At 38.4% G+C, this 21,271-nt stretch overlaps 2 non-coding genes across 2 annotated transcripts; one reads left to right on the plus strand and one right to left on the minus strand.

The window, feature by feature from the left end:
* Positions 1–8,434: 8,434 nt before the first annotated feature.
* On the minus strand, positions 8,435–8,542 carry LOC112725061 (small nucleolar RNA R71). The gene has a single exon (XR_003164191.1). It is a non-coding gene; the product is annotated as a small nucleolar RNA R71 (small nucleolar RNA).
* Positions 8,543–18,656: 10,114 nt separating this feature from the next.
* Positions 18,657–18,764, plus strand: LOC112726014 (small nucleolar RNA R71). The gene has a single exon (XR_003165087.1). It is a non-coding gene; the product is annotated as a small nucleolar RNA R71 (small nucleolar RNA).
* Positions 18,765–21,271: the final 2,507 nt, after the last annotated feature.

A 21,271-nucleotide genomic window follows, 5' to 3' on the forward strand; every position in this document is an offset into this window, starting at 1 on the left:
GAGAGTGAAATAGGGCAGGGGGTCACGCGTACGCGTCATGTCACGCGTATGCGTGCATGGCAGAAATGGAATGCGACGCGTACGCATCGAGGACGCGCAGGTGTGGAAGGCACAAAACAGAGGGTGACGCGTACGCGTAGGTCACGCGTACGCTTGGAAGGAATTTGTGCTCGACGCACAATTCTCGCACTCTACGCGCACAACTCTCTGGTTTTAATACTGCACCTGGAAATTTTGGGGGATCACGCGTACGCCTAAGTGACGCGTACGCGTGGGAGGTTGGAATTTTTGCAATCACGCGTACGCGTGACTGGGTGCTCTATTTTTTAAAATTTTCTAAGTTCTAGCACCAAACCAAGCATTCCAAACATCCAAACAGCTACCAAAACATCATCAAACCTTATTTGACATACTAGACTCCTAAATAAACTCAACAAACTAAGCTAAACATGAAATTAAACTTATTTTACCAGTATATACAAAAGAAAAAAGTGAAAAGATGTTACCATGGTAGGGTGTCTCCCACCTAGCACTTTTATTTATTGTCCTTAAGTTAGACTTATGGGGAGCTCTCATCAAGGAGGCTTGTGCTTGAATTCATCCTTGAACTTCCACCAATGGTTGAATCTCTAATAAGCTCTAATATTCCAAATCATTTGCATCAAGCCTTGATGGAGTTCTTCACAAGCTTGGAGCTACCAAAATTGATCCACATCTTGTAATCCGGGATCCCAAACCTTGTTTTTACACCCGTCTTCAAGTTGATCATCATAGTTCCATCTGGGTGATATGCACATAGAATTCTCATATAAGCACCCAAACATCCTCCTAGATCCAATCAATTGAGTAGCACACCAATCCTTGCTCCTAAACTTTGAGCTTCCAACCATAATGAACTAAGAATTATGATGCCAGCCACTATCATCTCTCTTATACTCTTTAACCCACAAAGCATCCTAAGTTGACCATCCATTTCTAACAAACCATATTCAAGTGGAATGAGAAAGCTAAGAGATGAGATATTTACCCACTTGAATGATGTAATAGATGATAGTGACCTAGGGAGAGATGCTTCCAATAGTCTTGATATGGCAATTTTTACTCCCGTCCGTCCTCTTTGAAAGGCTTCCACCACTTGACAAGATGCTTTAAACTCTACCTCTTGCCAAGCTTCCTCAAGTTCAAATGCTTCCTCACCAATTTTTTCTAGCTCCTCCCCATCACTCAAATCATATCTTGGAGGTTGAGTAAAATCTACCACAACATCAACTTCAAATTCAATGGGGAAGGATTCTTCAAGCTCAAAAGGATTATATGTTGATGTAAAATCATCATAGTTGGGAGGACTTGTTGCTTGTACCATCTCTTCCAATTCTTCAATCACAATATGTCATGGAGGTTATGCACTATCCTTCTTAACATCACTTTCAAACTCCATGGAAGAAGGCTCTTCAAATTGAGATTCCCAAGGGCATTCAACATCTCCTAAATATTCGACCACTTCTTCCTCTTCTTCAACAATCTCGACTTCCTCCTCTTATTGTACTTCTTGCCTCAACTCCTCTTCTTCACCTTGAAACTCCAAGTTCACTTTCTCACCATGCTCCTTGGTTGATCCTCCACATTCGTCAATGGCAGTACTTTGGTTGCATGAGCTTAGGTGGGGGCCATGTGGTTAACGACTTCAATCATGGCAGCCACAATGATTTCTAGCTTCTTTATCTCCTTTTGCTCCTCTTCTTGCTTCTGGATATAAAAGCTAACGTCTCTTTGTTATTCTTGCATGAAGGTATGGAGAATTTTATCAAATGAATGAGGTGGTGGAAGAGAGGATTCATTATTTGAGGGAAAGGTATTGTAGTTAGAAGGTAGTTCAAATTGGTGAAAGTCTTGAGGTGGTATGTAAGAAAATGGTGGTTCTTGGGAGTATTGGTATTGGAATGGTGGTGGCTCTATGTATGGTTCATATGGTTGTTGGTATGGTGGACATGGGTTAGGATCATATGGAGGTGAATGGTGGTATGGGGCTTGTGAGTAGGGTTGTTGAGGGCTATGTTGAGGATAATGAGGGTCACAACATCCATTAAGTTGGTAAGCATTAGGAGTTGGATTATACCCATAAGAAACCGGAGGAGGTTGTTGCCAAGAAGGTTGTCTACATGCTTGAGGCTCCTCCCACCTTTGATTTCCAAATCCTTGATGCAAACCTCCATTGAAGCTTTCATTTCCATTTCCTACAACATAGTTTGAACCAAACTCATAGCCAAAGTGATGAGAATTCATAGTAGAAAAGGGAAAACAAAAACAAAAACTAAGAAAGAAAGAAAACAAACTCCTAAACCAAAACTAGCAACAAGAAAAAATCAAACTATTCACAATATTTACATATGAACAATAACCAATAACAAGCACACATTGCAATTCCCTGGCAACAGCACCAAAAACTTAATAGAGACTTACCGTCGGCTTAGAAATTCTTCTCGGTTAAAGAAAAATTGCTTCGTTGCAAGTATAGTTCCAAACTGACAAATAAAGTCCAATCAAAGTTTAATTTTTGGGTTGTCACAAGTCTAACCCATTAAAAATAAATGAGAGTATTAGTCCCGGGTCGTTCTCCCTAGGAATTACAATCGATTGCCTAATTATTGGTTATGAGGTTCAAGGGGTTGGGTTGATAAAAGTGCAAGAAATTTAAATGACAAGAAATTAAAACAAACAACTAAAGATAACAATTACTAAAAAGAGGCATTCATAGCAAGGATTGAGAATCTAGGTTTTCTATCCTAATCATTAATCATAAAATGATAATTATCAAGAGCTAATCCTATTAAGTCATCTTCAATATCGGAAGAAGGTACAATGTCATCTTCAACATAGGAAGAAAGTCAAATAGGACTAGTTAATCTCAATCCAAAAGTCCTAATCAACTCACTAATTGAATTAGCAAAAGATTAGTGTCAATGGAAATAATATTAACTAACAACTCTAGATCACCAACATAAGTTGGGTATTAATGACTCAAGAGCACCTAATTTCTCTTTCCAAGGTAAGAATGCTCAAAATCTATTCTAACATCCAACCAAGTATTTTGTCAAACACTTAGAAGGCATAAAAGGAAAGCATGGTAAATTGCAAGAAATAGTAAATTCTATAACTACCCAATACAAGAAAAGTAAGAATAACAACTCAATTAAACAATAAGGAACATAAAACATTAAATTGCATTAATAAAAAATCCAAATCCAACAAGAGTGCATGAATATGAAAATAACATAAAAGGAAAATTAACAAGTAAAATTAAGAGAACAAGGATGTAGGAACAATAAATTGTAAAGAAAACTAGATGAAAGCAATAATTAAACCCTAGATCTAAGAGAGATTAACCTAATTCTACCCTAATTCTAGAGAGAAAAGGGAGCTTCTTCTCTAGAAAACTACCTAAAACATGATCCTAAGCTAATCTAATTGCTCCTTCTTGTTCCCTTTTGAATTCTGCATCAAATAGCTTCATAAACGAGTTGGATTTGGGCCTGGATGGCTCAGAAATTGCCCCCAACATGTTGCCTTTAATGAGGTCACGTGACCAGCGTCACGTGTGCGCGTGGATGATGCATGTGTGTCACTGGCAAATTTCCTCCTCGCGCGTACGCGTGGGTGACACGTGCGCGTGGCCTTGAATTCTGCAAATCCTCATTTTTTCATGAATTCTCCACTTTGTATGCTTTTCTTTTCACTTCTTCCATCCAATCCTTGTCTTATAAGCCTGAAATCACTCAACAAACATATCAAGGCATCGAATGGAATTAAAGTGAATTAAAATTAGCAATTTAAAGGTCTAAAAAGCATATTTTCACTCTTAAGCACAAATTAGGGAGAATTACAAAAGCATACTATTTCATTGATTAAATATGAGAAAAGTTGATAAAATCCACCAAATTAAACACAAGATAAACCATAAAATTGGGTTTTATGAGAGAGCTATTCCTCCCTGCAGATTTTGTGATACTTGACATGGGAGAGGATACAAATGAATCTATCATCCTAGGAAGGCCACTCTAGCCATTGGAAGAGCCCTGATAGATGTTGAGAGAGGTGAATTGGTGCTGAGGTTACATGAGGATTGGATGGTCTTTAAGGTTTTTAAACCTCCACCACCCCCTGACAAAGGAAGTACTTGCATGCAGAGTGCAATGTTGAAGCCTCCTCCCTTGGTGGAAATTCACCACCCACCAAGGAGGGAGGAGAAACCAAGAAGAAGGTACCTAAGGGCTGGAAGAACAAGAAGATTTCCACTGAAGACTTCTAACCTGGGATGAAAGTGGTGTTTGCTAGAAGTCTAGTCCTACCTCATACTATGAACAGGATCATGTCGCTTGAGCATATTGAGCTGATCCATGAGAGCACAGGGAAGAAGTTTACAGTGAGGGGGGGTGAGGATTTAAGCCTCTATGACTATCTTCCTTCTTAAGGGAGCTAACCATCAAGCTAGTGATGGTAAATAAGCACTTGTTGGGAGGCAACTGATGAGCGGATAATTTATACGCTTTTTGGCATTATTTTTAGTATGTTTTTAGTATATTTTAGTTAGTTTTTATTATGTTTTTATTAGTTTTTAAATAAAAATCATATTTCTGGACTTTACTATGAGTTTGTGTGTTTTTCTTTGATTTTAGGTATTTTCTGGCTGAAATTGAGGGATCTGAGCAAAAATATGATTCAGAGGCTGAAAAAGGATTGCAGATGTTGTTGGATTCTGACCTCCCTGCACTCGAAGTGGATTTTCTGGAGATACAAAAGCCCAATTAGCGCACTCTCAATTGCGTTGGAAAGTAGACATCCTAGGCTTTCCAGAAATATATAATAGTCCATACTTTGCTCGAGATTTGATGGTCCAAACAGGCATTCCAAATCAGCTTAAGAATTCTGGCGTCAAAACGCCAGAACTGGCACAAAAGCTGGAGTTAAACGCCCAAACTGGCACAAAAGCTGGCGTTTAACTCCAAGAAAAGTCTCTACACATGAAAGCTTCAATGCTCAGCCCAAACACACACCAAGTGGGCCCAGAAGAAGATTTCTGCATTAATTACCTATTTCTGTAAACCCTAGGCTACTAGTTCTCTATAAATAGGACCTTTTGCTATTGTATTTTCATCTTTGATTAGTCTTATGCTATCTTAGACCTTTATGGGGGCTGGCCATTCAGCCATGCCTGGACCTTTTATTCTTATGTATTCTCAACGGTGGAGTTTCTACACACCATAGATTAAGGTGTGGAGCTCTGCTGTTCTTCATGAATTAATACAAAGTACTATTGTTTTTCTATTCAACTCAAGTCTATTTCTTCTCCAAGATATTCATTCGCACCCAAGAACATGATGAATGTGATGATTATGTGACACTCATCACCATTCTCACCTATGAACGCGTGCCTGACAACCACTTCCGTTCTACATGCAAACAAGCTTGAATGTGTATCTCTTGGGTTTCTAATCTAAGATTAGAACCTTCGTGGTATAGGCTAGAATTATTGGCGGCCATTCCTGAAATCCGGAACGTCTAAATCTTGTCTGTGGTATTCTGAGTAGGATCTGGGAAGGGATGACTGTGACGAGCTTCAAACTCGCGAGTGTTGGGCGTGTGACAGACGTAAATGGATCAATAGATCCTATTCCAACATGATTGAGAACCGACAGATGATTAGCCGTGCGGTGACAGCGTGCGTATAACATTTTCACTGAGAGGACGGGAAGTAGCCATTGACAACGGTGATGCCCAACATAATGCTTGCCATGGAAAGGAGTATGAATGATTGGAAGAAGGCAATGGGAAAGCAGAGGTTCAGGAGGAACAAAGCATCTTCGTACGCTTATCTGAAATTCTCACCAATGAATTACATAAGTATCTCTATCTTTATTTTATGTTTTATTCATCTTTTAATTATTAATCCTCCATAACCATTTGAATCTGCCTGACTGAGATTTACAAGATGACCATAGCTTGCTTCAAGCCGACAGTCTCCGTGGGATCGATCCTTACTCACGTAAGGTATTACTTGGACGACCCAGTGCACTTGCTGGTTAGTTGTGCGGAATTGTGACAAAGTGTGATTCACGTTTGAGAGCTCCAAGTCTTTGGTGCCATTGTTGATGATCACAATTTCGTGCACCAAGTTTTTGGCGCCGTTGCCGGGGATTGTTCGAGTTTGGACAACTGATGGTTCATCTTGTTGCTTAGATTAGGTAATTTTACTTTTTATTTTCGAAAAATTTTTAAAATACAAAAATTTTTTTTATTTTGTTCTTTAGAGTTTTTAAGAATGAATTCTAGAGTTTCATGATGATTTGTTGAAGTCTGGCTGGCTGTGAAGCCATGTCTAATCTTATTGGACCGAGGTTTCAACTTATCATCACAAGAGCTTGTTGATTTCTATTAATTTTGCTGTTGTGAGCAATGATATACTAAAGCTTGGCTGGCCATTGGCCATGTTTAGTGTTTTGGACCAGAGCTTTCTTTGAAAGCTTGGCTGGCTAGTAAGCCATGTCCAATTCCTGGACCGGAGTCTTAGACTAGCATTGCAATGATTCCTGGAACTCTTATTAAAAATTTTGAATCCCTTTCTTCTCCACTCAATTTTCGCAAAATCACAAAAAAATTTATAAAACCATAAAAATAAACAATATTTTATGTTTCTTGTTTGAGTCTAATATCAATTTTTAAGTTTGGTGTCAATTGCATGTTTTTATTCTTCTTGCATTTTTCGAATATATGCATTATGTTCTTCATTGATCTTCAAGTTGTTCTTGATGATTTCAGTGCTCTGATCTTTAATTTCTCTTATTTTGTGTCTTTTGTTGTTTCCTATATGCATTTTCAAATTGTTATAGTCCTTAGTATACAAACTTCTAAGTTTGGTGTCTTGCATACATTGTTTATTTGATCTTAGTTGCATTCTTTTATTATTGTTTCTCATCATTTAAAAATTCAAAAAAATTTTTTTAATTGTCTTTTCAAGTCAATAACACAGAAAATTGAAGATTCAGAGCATTCAGCAGAGGAATTACACAGAAAAAGCTGGGCGTTCAAAACGCCCAGTGAAGAAGGAAAACTGGCATTTAAACGCCAGCCAGGGTACCTGGCTGGGCGTTAAATGCCCAAAAAGGTAGGATTTTGGGAGTTAAACGCCAGAATGGATGCCATTCTGGGCGTTTAACGCCAGGAAGACACTAGAGGGAAGATTTTGTTTTTAATTCAAATCTTTTTCAAATATTCATAATTTTTCAAAATCAATTTTTTTTTTCAAATCATATCTTTTCAAAATCAATTTCTTTTCAATTTTTTTTATTACTATTTTCGAAAATCCTTGCCACAATTAGTGATTCAATTCAAAATTTTCTAGTTGTTACTTGCCTATTAAGAAAGGATCAAAAGTTTTAATTCTAGAATCATATCTTCTAATTTCTTGTTAGTCAAGTAATCAACTTTAATTTTAAAACTTTCCTTTTTCTATTTGATTTTCAATCATATCTTCTTAATCATATCTTTTCAATCACATCTTTTTCAAAATTAAGTTTCAATCATATCTTTTTGATTTCTAATTTCAAAATCTTTTTCAAAAATCACTTAATTTCTTTCCCAATCTTAATTTTCGAAAAACCTTTACCAAATTTTCAAAATTTCTTTTAATTATTTCAAAATCTTTTACTTTAATTTCAAAAATTCTTTCCCTCTTCTCACATCCTTCTATTTATGGATTAACACTCCTCCACTATCAACAATTCGAACTCTACCCCTCTTGATAAGTTCGAATTCTTCTCTTTCTATTTTTCTTTTCCTCTGACACCTCAAGGAATCTCTATACTGTGACATAGATGATTCCATACTTTCTTCTTATCTCTTTCAAATGAGCAGGAGTAAGGACAAAGACATTCTGGTTGAGGCTGATCCTGAACCCGAAAGGACCTTGAAGAGAAAGCTGAGAGAAGCTAAAGTACAACTTTCTGTAGAGGACCTAACAGAGCTTTTCAAACAAGAAGAAGCCATGGCAGTCGAAAACACCAACAATGCAAGGAAGGTTCTTGGTGACTTTACTGCACCTACTCCTGACTTCTACGGGAGAAGCATCTCTATCCCTTCCATTGGAGCAAACAATTTTGAGCTTAAGCCTCAATTAGTTTCTCTAATGCAACAGAATTGCAAGTTTCATGGACTTCCATTAGAAGATCCTCATCAGTTCTTAGCTGAATTCTTACAAATCTGTGACACTGTCAAGACTAATGGGGTTGATCCTGAGGTTTACAGACTTATGCTCTTCCCTTTTGCTGTAAGAGACAGAGCTAGGACATGGTTGGACTCACAACCTAAAGAAAGCCTGAACTCTTGGGAAAAGCTAGTTAATGCCTTCTTGGCAAAGTTCTTTCCACCTCAAAAATTGAGCAAGCTTAGAGTGGAAGTCCAAACCTTCAGACAGAAGGAATGTGAATCCCTCTATGAAGCATGGGAAAGATACAAGCAATTGATCAGAAGGTGTCCTTCTGACATGCTTTCAGAATGGAGCATCATAGGTATCTTCTATGATAGTCTGTCTGAACTGTCCAAGATGTCATTGGACAGCTCTGCTGGAGGATCTCTTCATCTGAAGAAGACGTCTGCAGAAGCTTAGAAACTCATTGAAATGGTTGCAAATAACCAATTCATGTACACTTCTGAAAGGAACCCTATGAATAATGGGATAAGTCAGAAGAAAGGAGTTCTTGAGATTGATACTCTGAATGCTATACTGGCTCAGAACAAAATATTGACTCAACAAGTCAATATGATTTCTCAGAGTCTGTCTGGAATGCAAGCAGCAACAGGCAGTACCAAAGAAGTTTCATTTGAAGAAGAAACTTATGATCCTGAGAACCCAGCAATGGAAGAGGTGAATTACATGGGAGATTCCTATGGAAACACTTACAATCCTTCATGGAGAAATCATCCAAATCTCTCATGGAAGGACCAACAGAGGCCTCAACAAGGCTTCAATAACAATAATGGTGGAAGAAACAGGTTTAGCAATAACAAGCATTTTCCATCATCTTCTCAGCAACAGACAGAGAATTCTAAGCAAAGCCACTCTGACTTAGCAACTGTAGTCTCTGATCTAATTAAAATCACTCAAAGTTTCATGACTAAAACAAGGTCCTCCATTAGAAATTTGGAGGCACAAGTAGGTCAGCTGAGTAAGAAAGTTACTGAACTCCCTCCTAGTACTCTTCCAAGCAATACAGAAGAGAATCCAAAAGGAGAGTGCAAGGCCGTCAACATGACCCACACGGCCGAACCTGGAGAGGAGGAAGAGGCAGTGATCTCCACTGAGGAAGACCTCAATGGATGTCCACTGGCCTCCATGGAGTTCCCTAATGAGAAACCATGAGAATCTGAGGCTCACACAGAGACCATAGAGATTCTATTGAATTTACTTCTACCATTCATGAGCTCTAATGAGTATTCTTCCTCTGAAGAGGATAAAGATGTTACTGAAGAGCAAGTTGCTAAGTACCTTGGAGCAATCATGAAACTAAACGCCATGTTATTTGGTAATGAGACTTGGGAGAATGAACCTCCATTGCTCACTAAAGAACTGGATGACTTGACTAGGCAGAAATTACCTCTGAAGAGACAAGATCCTGAGAAGTTCTCAATACCTTGTACCATAGGCACCATGACCTTTGAGAAGGCTCTGTGTGACCTAGGGTCAAGTATAAACCTCATGCCTCTCTCTATAATGGAGAAGCTAGGGATCATTGAGGTACAAGCTGCAAAAATCTCACTGGAGATGGCAGACAATTCAAAGAAACAGGCTTATGGACTTGTAGAGGATGTCTTGGTAAAGGTTGAAGACTACTACATCCCTGCTGATTTCATAATCCTAGAGACTGGGAAGTGTATGGATGAATCCATCATCTTTGGCAGACCCTTCCTAGCCACAGCAAAAGCTGTAATTAATGTTGATAGAGGAGAATTGATCATTCAAGTGAATGAAGACTCCCTTGTGTTTAAAGCTTAAGGATATCCCTCTGTAACCATGGAGAGGAAGCATGAAGAGCTTCTCTCAATACAGAGTCAGACAGAGCCCCCACAGTCAAACTCTAAGTTTGGTGTTGGGAGGTTCCAACATTGCTCTAAACATCTGTGAGGCTCCATGAGGGCCCACTGTCAAGCTATTGACATTAAAAGAAGCGCTTGTTGGGAGGCAACCCAATCTTTAATTATCTATGTTAAATTTCTATTTTCTTTTGTTATTTTATGTTTTCTGTAGGTTGATGATCATGTGAAGTCACAAAAATAATTGAAAAAGCAAAAATAGACTGAAAAATAGAATGAAAAATAGAACACCCTGGAAGAGAGGCTTACTGGCGTTTAAACGCCAGTAAGGGTAGCAGAATGGGCGTTAAACACCCAGTCTGGCACTATTCTGGGCGTTTAACGCCAGAAATGGGCACCAGACTGGCGTTTAACGGGCAAGAAGCTGGCATTAAACGCCAGAAACGGACATCAGCCTGGTGTTTAACGCCAGGATTGGCAGAAAGGGGCATTTTTGCACGCCACTTGGTGCAGGGATGAGATATCCTTGACACCTCAGGATCTGTGGACCCCACAGGATCCCCACCTACCCCACCTCTCTCTCTCTTCTTCAACCATTCACCAATCACCTCAATACCTCTTCCCCAAAAACCCTTCACCTATCAAATCCCACAATTCTCTTCACCACTCACATCCATCCTTCATAAAACCCCACCTACCTCACCATTCAAGTTCAAACCACTTTCCCACCCAAACCCACCCATAATGGCCGAACCATTCCCCCTCTCCACTCTTATATAAACCCATCTTCACTCCTTCATTTTCACACAACATACACACTACTTCTCCCCCTTGGCCGAAACACTAAGCCCCCTCCATCTCCTCTATTTCTTCTTCTTCTACTCTCTTCTTTCTTCTTTTGCTCGAGGACGAGCAAACCTTCTAAGTTTGGTGTGGTAAAAGCGTTACTTTTTATTTTTCCATAACCATTTATGGCACCTAAGGCCGGAGAAACCTCTAGAAAGAGGAAAGGGAAGGCAAAAGCTTCCACCTCCGAGTCATGGGATATAGAGAGATTCATCTCAAGGTTGCACCAAGACCACTTCTATGAAGTTGTGGCCAAGAAGAAGGTGATCCCCGAGGTCCCTTTCAAGCTCAAAAAGGGTGAATATCCGGAGATCCGACATGAGATTCGAAGAAGAGGTTGGGAAATTCTCACCAACCCCATTCAACAAGTCGGAATCTTAATGGTTAGAGAGTTCTATGCCAATGCATGGATCACCAAGAACCATGATCAAAGTGTGAACCCGGACCCAAAGAATTGGCTTACAATGGTTCGGGAAAAATGCTTAGATTTTAGTCCGGAGAATGTAAGGTTGGCATTCAACTTGCCCATGATGCAAAGAGATGCACACCCCTACACTAGAAGGGTCAACTTTGATCAAAGGTTGGACCAAGTCCTCATAGACATTTATGAAGAGGGCGTTCAATGGAAGAGAGATTCAAGAGGAAAGCCGGTTCAACTAAGAAAGCATGACCTCAAGCCCGTGGCTAGGGGATGGTTGGAGTTTATCCAACGCTCAATCATTCCCACTAGCAACTGGTCTGAAGTTACTATAGACCGAGCCATCATGATTCATAGCATCATGACTATAGAGGAAGTAGAAGTTCATGAGGTTATATCCCAAGAACTCTACAAGGTGGCAGACAAGTCCTCTACTTTGGCAAGGTTAGCCTTCCCTCATCTCATTTGTCACCTCTGCAATTCAGCTAGAATTGACATAGAGGAAGACACCCTTATTGATGAGGACAAGCCCATCACTAAGAAAAGGATGGAGCAAATAAGAGAACCTCACCATGAGCATGAGGAAATTCCTCATCATGAAATCTATGAGATACCTCAAGAGATGCATTTTCCTCTACAAAACTATTGGGAGAAAATCAACACCTCCCTAGGAGAATTAAGTTCCAACATGGGACAACTAAGGGTGGAGCACCAAGAGCATTCTATCCTCCTCCATGAAATTAGAGAAGACCAAAGAGTTATGAGAGATGAGCAACAAAGGCAAGGAAGAGACATTGAGGAGCTCAAGCACTCCATAAGATCTTCAACAGGAAGAACAAGCCGCCATCATTAAGGTGGACCCGTTCTTTAATTTCCTTGTTCTTTATTTTCTGTTTTTCGAAAATTATGCCTTATATCTATTTATGTTTGTGTCTATATTACATGATCACTACTGTCTAAGTGTCTATGCCTTAAAGATATGAAAATGAATTCATCACCTTTCTTAAATGAAAAATGTTTTTAATTGAATACGAAAAAGAAGTACATGAATTTCGAATTTTAAAACAGTTTAATTATTTTGATGTGGTGGCAATAATTCTTGTCTTCTGAATGAATGCTTGAACAGTGCATATTTTTGAATTTGATTGTTTATGAATGTTAAAATTGTTGGCTCTTGAAAGAATGATAGAAAAAGGAGAAATGTTATTTGATAATCTGAAAAATCATAAAATTAATTCTTGAAGAAAAAAAAAAAGCAGTGAGAAGCTTGTGGAAAAAAAAAAGAAAAGCAAGCAGAAAAAGCCAGTAACCCTTTAAACCAAAAGGCAAGGGAAAAATAAAAGGATCCAAGGCTTTGAGCATCAGTGGATAGGAGGGCCCACAGGAATAAAATCCTGGCCTAAGCGGCTAAACCAAGCTGTCCCTAACCATGTGCTTGTGGCGTGAGGGTGTCAAGTGAAAACTTGAGACTGAGCGGTTAAAGTCGTGGTCCAAAAGCAAAAAGAGTGTGCTTAAGAGCTCTGGACACCTCTAATTGGGGACTTTAGCAAAGTTGAGTCACAATCTGAAAAGGTTCACCCAGTTATGTGTCTGTGGCATTTATGTATCCGGTGGTAATACTGGAAAACAAAATGCTCTGGGTCACGGCCAAGACTCATAAAGTAGCTGTGTTCAAGAATCAACATACTTAATTAGGAGAATCAATAACACTATCTAAATTCTGAGTTCCTATAGAAGCCAATCATTCTGAACTTCAAGGGATAAAGTGAGATGCCAAAACTGTTCAGAAGCAAAAAGCTAAAAGCTCCGCTCATCTAATTAATACTGATCTTCATAGATGTTTTTGGAATTTATTGTACATTCTATTCTTTTTATCCTATATGATTTTCAGTTTCTTGGGGACAAGCAACAATTTAAGTTTGGTGTTGTGATGAGCGGATAATTTATACGCTTTTTGGCATTGTTTTTAGTATGTTTTTAGTATATTTTAGTTAGTTTTTATTATGTTTTTATTAGTTTTTAAATAAAAATCACATTTCTAGACTTTACTATGAGTTTGTGTGTTTTTCTGTGATTTTAGATATTTTCTGGCTGAAATTGAGGGACCTGAGCAAAAATCTGATTCAGAGGCTGAAAAAGGACTGCAGATGCTGTTGGATTCTGACCTCCCTGCACTCGAAGTGGATTTTCTGGAGCTACAGAAGCCCAATTGGCGCGCTCTCAATTGCGTTGGAAAGTAGACATCCTGAAATCACAGAAAAACACACAAACTCATAGTAAAGTCCAGAAATGTGATTTTTATTTAAAAACTAATAAAAACATAATAAAAACTAACTAAAATATACTAAAAACATACTAAAAACAATGCCAAAAAGCGTATAAATTATCCGCTCATCACAACACTAAACTTAAATTGTTGCTTGTCCCCAAGCAACTGAGAATCAAATAGGATAAAAAGAAGAGAATATACTATAAATTCCAAAATATCAATGAAACTTAGCTCTAATCAGATGAGCGGGACTTGTAGCTTTTTGCCCCTTGAATAGTTTTGGCATCTCACTTTATCCATTGAAGTTCAGAATTATTGGCGTCTATAGGAACTTAGAATTTAGATAGTGTTATTGATTCTCCTAGTTCAGTATGTTGATTCTTGAACACAGCTACTTTATGAGTCTTGGCCGTGGCCCTAAGCACTTTGTTTTCCAGTATTACCACCGGATACATAAATGCCATAGACACATAATTGGGTGAACCTTTTCAGATTGTGACTCAGCTTTGCTACAGTCCCCAATTAGAGGTGTCCAGGGTTCTTAAGCACACTCTTCTTTTTGCTTTGGACCTTGACTTTAACCGCTCAGTCTCAAGTTTTCACTTGACACCTTCACGCCACAAGTACATGGTTAGGGACAGCTTGGTTTAGCCGCTTAGGCCAGGATTTTATTCCTTTAGGCTCTCCTATCCACTGATGCTCAAAGCCTTGGATCCTTTTTTATTACCCTTGCCTTTTGGTTTTAAGGGCTATTGGCTTTTTGCTCTTGTCTCTTGGTTTAAAGAGCTTTTGGCTTTTTTTGCTTGCTTTTTCTTTTTCTTTTTTTTTCGCTATTTTTTTTGCAAGCTTTTGTATTCACTGCTTTTTCTTGCTTCAAGAATCATTTTTATGATTTTTCAGATTATCAAATAACATGTCTCCTTTTTTTGTATTCTTCAAGAGCCAACATATTTAACATTCATAAACATCAACTTCAAAAGACATATGCACTGTTCAAGCATTCATTCAGAAAATAAAAAGTATTGTCACCACATCAAAATAATTAAACTAGTTTCAAGAATGAATTCAAAACCATGTACTTCTTGTTCTTTTGTAATTAAAACATTTTTCATTCAAGAGAGGTGATGGATTCATATTCATAACTTTAAGGCATAGACACTTAGACACTAATGATCATGTAATAAGATACAAATATAAATAAACGTAAAGCTCAAAAATCGAAAAATAGGAAAATAAACAAACAAGGAGATTAAGAAATGAGTCCACCTTAGTGAGGGTGGCGTCTTCCTCTTCTTGAAGAACCAATGGTGCTCTTGAGCTCCTCTATGTCTCTTCCTTGTCTTTGTTGTTCCTCCCTCATAGCTCTTTGATCTTCTCTAATTTCATGGAGGATGATGGAATGCTCTTGGTGCTCCATCCTTAGTTGTCCCATGTTGGAACTTAATTCTCCTAGGGAAGTGTTGATTTGCTCCTAATAATTCTGTGGAGGAAAATGCATCCCCTGAGGCATCTCAGGGATTTCATGGTGAGGAATCTCCTCATGCTCATGTTGAGGTCCATGATCTCTTGTTTGCTCCATCCTTTTCTTAGTGATGGGCTTATCCTCTTCAATGAGGATGTCTCCCTCTATGTCAATTCCAGCCGAATTATAGAGGTGGCAAATGAGGTGAGGAAAGGCTAACCTTGCCAAATTAGAGGACTTTTCAGCCACCTTGTAGAGTTTTTGAGGTATGATCTCATGAACTTCCACTTCCTCCCCAATCATGATACTATGGATCATGATGGCCCGGTCTACAGTAACTTCAGACTGGTTGCTAGTAGGAATGATTGAGCGTTGAATGAACTCTAGCCATCCCCTAGCCACTGGTTTGAGGTCAAGCCTTCTTAGTTGAACCGGCTTGCCTTTTGAGTCAATTTTCCATTGAGCTCCTTCCACACATATGTCCATGAGGACTTGGTCCAACCTTTGATCAAAGTTGACTCTTCTAGTGTAGGGGCGTGCGTTTACTTCCATCATTGGCAAGTTGAACGCCAACCTTACATTTTCCGGACTAAAATCTAAGTAATTCCCCCGAACCATGGTGAGCCAATTCTTTGGATTCGGGTTCACACTTTGATCATGGTTCCTAGTGATCCATGCATTTGCATAGAACTCTTGAACCATTAAGATCCTGACTTGTTGAATGGGGTTGGTGAGAACTTCCCAACCTCTTCTTTGAATCTCAATTCGGATCTCCGGATACTCATTCCTTTTGAGTTTGAAAGGAACCTCAGGGATCACTTTCTTCTTGGCCACAACTTCATAGAAGTGGTCTTGATGGACCTTAGAGATGAATCTCTCCATCTCCCATGACTCAGAGGTGGAAGCAATTGCCTTCCCTTTCCTCTTTCTAGAGGTTTCTCTGGCCTTAGGTGCCATGAATGGTTATGGAAAAATAAAAAGCTATGCTTTTACCACACCAAACATAAAATGGTTGCTCGTCCCCGAGCAAAAGAAGAAAGAAAGAAGTAGAAGAAGAAGAAAAATGGAGGAGAGGGAGAGAGAGATGGTTTCGGCCAAGGGGAAGAAGAGAGGGTTTTATTGTGTGAAAATGAAGAAGGAATGAGGGGTTTATATAGGAGTGGGAAGGGGTTTAGGGTTCAACCATTTAGGGTTGGGTTTGGGAGGGAAAATTTTTTGAATTTTGAAGGTAGGTGGGGTTTATGGGGAAGAGAAGATGGATGTGAGTGGTGAAGAGGTGATGGGGAATAGTGATTGAGTTGATTGGTGAAGGGTATTTGGGAAAGAGAGTTATGGAAAGGTGTGAAGAGGAGAGAAGAAGTAGGTGGAGATCCTGTGGGGTCCACAGATCCTGAGGGAATCCTATGGGGTCCACAGATCCTGAGGTGTTTGAGGATTTCTCATCCTTGCACCTTTTAGACGTTTAAAACGCCCTATATATGCAATCCTGGCGTTTAACGCCAGATTGCAGCATGTTTCTGGCGTTAAATGCCACTTCCTTGCTTGTTTTGGGCGTTCAACGCCAGTCTATAGCATGTTTCTGGCGTTGAACGCCAGTATGGTACATGTTTCTGGCGTTTAACGCCAGCTTTCCTCTGGGTGCAATCCTGGCATTTAAACGCCAGATTGCTGCTTATTTTTGGCGTTTAACGCCAGTTTCATGCTCTGTTCTGGCGTTAAATGCCAGCCAGATGCTAAACGCCAGTAAGCCCTTCCTCCGGGGTGTGCTGTTTTCAATGCTATTTTCATTCTGTTTTTGATTTTTTAGTAGTTTTTATGACTCCACATGATCATCAACCTAATAAAACATGAAATAACAAAGAGAAAATAAATAAATATAATTAGATAACATTGGGTTGCCTCCCAACAAGCGCTTCTTTAATGTCAATAGCTTGATAGTGGGCTCTCATGGAGCCTCACAAATGTTCAGAGCAAGGTTGGAAACTCCCAACACCAAACTTAGAGTTTGACTATGGGGGCTTTGGTTGACTCTGTAGTGAGAGAAGCTTTTCATGCTTCCTCTCCATGGTTACAGAAAGAGATCCTTGAGTTTTAAACACAAGGTAGTCCTCATTCAGTTGAAGGACCAACTCTCCTCTGTCCACATTAATCACAGCTCTTGCTGTGGCTAGGAAGGGTCTTCCAAGGATGATGGATTCATCCTCATCCTTCCCAGTGTCTAGGATTATGAAATCAGCAGGGATGTAAAGGCCTTCAACCTTTACTAACACGTCCTCTACTAGTTCATAAGCCTGTTTTCTTGAGTTGTCCGCCATCTCTAATGAGATTCTGGCAGCTTGACCTCAAAGATTCCCAGTTTCTCCATTACGGAGAGGGGCATGAGGTTTATCCCTGACCCAAGGTCACATAGAGCCTTCTCAAAGGTCATGGTGCCTATGGTACAAGGTATTAAGAACTTTCCAGGATCCTGTTTCTTCTGAGGCAATCTCAGTTGATCCAGATCACTCAGTTCATTGGTGAGCAAGGGAGGTTCATCTTCCCAAGTCTTATTACCAGATAATTTGGCATTCAGCTTCATGATTGCACCAAGGTACTTGGCAACTTGCTCTTTAGTAACATCCTCATTCTCTTCAGAAGAAGAATACTCATCAGAGCTCATGAATGACATAAGGAGGTTTAATGGAATCTCTATGGTCTCCAGATGAGCCTCAGAGTCCTTTGGTTCCTCAGAGGGAAGCTCCTTATTGATCTCTGGACGTCCCAGGAGGTCTTCCTCACTGGGATTCACGTCCTCTCCCTCCCTTGTAGGTTCGGCCATGATGATCAATTTAATGGCCTTGCACTCTCCTTTTGGGTTTTCTTCTATTGCTTGGGAGAGTACTAGGAGGGGTTTCAGTGATCCCTTTACTCAGCTGGCCCACTTGTACTTCCAAATTTCTAATAGAGGACCTTGTTTCATTCATGAAACTTAGAGTGGCCTTAGATAGATCAGAGACTATGTTTGCCAAGCTAGATGGGGTCTGCTCAGAACTCTCTGTCTTTTGATGAGTGGATGGTGGAAAAGGCTTGCTATTGCTAAACCTGTTTCTTCTACCATTGTTAAAGCCTTGTTGAGGCTTTTGTTGATCCTTCCATGAGAGATTTGGGTGATTTCTCCATGAGGGATTATATGTGTTTCCATAGGGTTCACCCATATAATTCACCTCTGCTATTGCAGGGTTTTCAGGATCATAAGCTTCTTCCTCAGAAGATGCCTCTTAAGTACTGTTGGATGCAGCTTGCATTCCATTCAGACTCTGAGAAATTATATTGACTTGCTGAGTCAATATTTTGTTTGGAGCCAATATGGCATTCAGAGTATCAATTTCAAGAACTCCCTTCTTCTGAGGCATCCCATTACTTACAGGATTCCTCTCAGAAGTGTACATGAATTGGTTATTAGCAACCGTGTCATTGAGTTCCTGAGCTTCTGCAGGCATTTTCTTTAGGTGAATGGATCCACCTGCAGAATGGTCCAATGATATCTTTGATAGTTCAGATAGACCACCATAGAATATATCCAGAATGGTCCATTCTGAAAGCATGTCAGAAGGACACTTTTTGGTCAATTGCTTATATCTCTCCCAAGCTTCATAGAGGGATTCACCTTCTTTCTGTTTGAAGGTTTGAACATCCACTCTAAGCTTACTAAGCTTTTGAGGAGAAAAGAACTTGGCTAAGAAAGCCGTGACCAGCTTATCTCAAGAGTTCAGGGTATCTTTAGGTTGAGAGTCCAACCATACTCTAGCTCTGTCTCTTACAGCAAATGGGAGAAGCATAAGCCTGAAGACCTCGGGATCAACCCCATTGGTCTTAACAGTATCACAGATCTGCAAGAATTCAGTCAAAAACTGAAAAGGATCTTCAGATGGAAGTCCATGAAACTTGCAGTTCTGTTGCATCAGAGAAACTAATTGAGGTTTAAGCTCAAAATTGTTTGCTCCAATGGCAGGGATTGAGATGCTTCTTCCATGTAAATTGGAATTAGGTGCAGTGAAGTCACTAAGCATCCTCCTAGCATTGTTATTATTTTCGGCCATATCTTCTTCTTTTTCGAAATTTCTGTCAGATTTTCTCTAGAGAGTTGTGCTTTAGCTTCCCTTAGCTTCCTTTTCAGAGTCCTTTCAGGTTCAGGATCATCGTCAACAAGAATGTTCTTATCCTTGTTCCTGCTCATATGAAAAAGAAGAAAACAGAAAAGAAAATATGGAATCCTCTATGTCACAGTATAGAGATTCCTTTATGTGAGTAGAAGAAGATAAGAATAAAAGAAGAGAAATTCGAACACCAAGAGGAAGAGAGGGTTCGAATTTTGAGATGAAGAGAAGTGTTAGTAAATAAATAAATAAATAAATAATTAGAAGGAGATGAGAGAGAGGGAATTTCAAAAATTAATTAAATTAAAATTAAAATTTAAAGTTAAATTTTAAAAATTAAAATTGAAATCAAATTAAATTAAATTTTTAAAACAATTAATTAATTAAAAGGGAATTTTGAAAAAGAGGGAAGGGGTTTTCAAAAATTAGAGAGAAAATTAGTTAGGTGGTTTTGAAAAAGATAAGAATCAATCAAAAAGATAAGATTGATTGAAAAAGATTTGAAAATCAAATTAAAAAGATAAGAGGTTAGAAAAGAAGTTAGAAAAGATTTTGAAATTGATTTTGAAAAAGATGTGATTGAAATTTATTTTGAAAAAGATTTGAAAAAAAAATTTAAAAAGATTTGATTTTAAAAATTAAAGTTGATTACTTGACTAACAAGAAACTAAAAAGATATGATTCTAGAGTTTAAAGATTGACCCTTTCTTACTAGACAAGTAACAAACTTGAAATTTTTGAATCAATCACATTAATTGTTAGCATTAATTTTGAAAATTTGAAATAGAAATAAGAAAAAGATTTTTGAAAATCATTTTGGAATTTTCAAAAATCATAAAAGAAAAATGAAAAAGATTTGATTTTTGAAAAAGATTTGAAAAAGATAAGATTTTGAATTTGAAAATTTGATTTGACTCATAAGAAATAACTAAATTTTAAAAATATTTGACTAAATCAAATCAAATTTTCGAAAATTATGAGTGAAATAAGAGAAATATATTTTTTAGATTTTTTAATTTTAATGATGAGAGAGAAAAACATAAAAAAGACTCAATGCATAAAAATTTTGGATCAAAATATGTGATGCATGCAAGAACACTATGAATGTCAAGATGAACACCAAGAACACTTTGAATGTCAAGATGAACACCAAGAACTTATTTTTGAAAAATTTTCAAGAAAAGAAAACATGCAAGACACCAAACTTAAAAATTTTTATTCTTTAGACATTAACAAATTGAAAATGCATATGAAAAACAAGAAAAGACACAAAACAAGAAAATATGAAGATCAAACAAGAGGACTGGCCAAGAACAACTTGAAGATCATGAAGAATGCAATGCATGAAATTTTCGAAAATAATTTTTAGAAAATTAAAAAGATGCAATTGACACCAAACTTAAAACTTGACTCTAGACTCAAACAAGAAACACAAAAAATATTTTTGATTTTATGATTTTGTAAATTTTTTTTTTGTATTTTTCGAAAATAAGAAATAAAAAGCTTAAAATTAAAATAAAATTACCTAATCTGAGCAACAAGATGAACCGTCAGTTGTCCAAACTCGAACAATCCCCGGCAACGGCGCCAAAAACTTGGTGTGCGAAATCGTGATCGTTCCTTCCTTGGTAACGGCGCTAAAAACTCAATACGCACGTTCATGTTCTTAATTCTGTTTCACAACTTCGTACAACTAACCAGCAAGTGCATTGGGTCGTCCAAGTAATAAACCTTACGTGAGTAAGGGTCGATCCCACGGAGATTGTCGGCTTGAAGCAAGCTATGGTTACCTTGTAAATCTCAGTCATGCGGATTAAACTGATTTTTTAAATTGATAAGTAAAAGATAAATAAAATATAAAATAGGATAGTGGTACTTATGTAATTCATTGGTGAAAAATTCAGATAAGCGTATAGAGATGCTTTCGTCCCTCTGAACCTCTGCTTTCTTGTTGTCTTCATCCAATCCTTCCTACTCCTTTCCATGGCAAGCTGTATGTTGGGCATCACCGTTGTCAATGGCTACTTCCCGTCCTCTCAGTGAAAATGGTCCAAGAT

This window comes from Arachis hypogaea, chromosome 11 (genome assembly GCF_003086295.3).
Source record: "Arachis hypogaea cultivar Tifrunner chromosome 11, arahy.Tifrunner.gnm2.J5K5, whole genome shotgun sequence".
In the NCBI taxonomy this organism is placed as follows: Eukaryota; Viridiplantae; Streptophyta; class Magnoliopsida; order Fabales; family Fabaceae; genus Arachis; species Arachis hypogaea.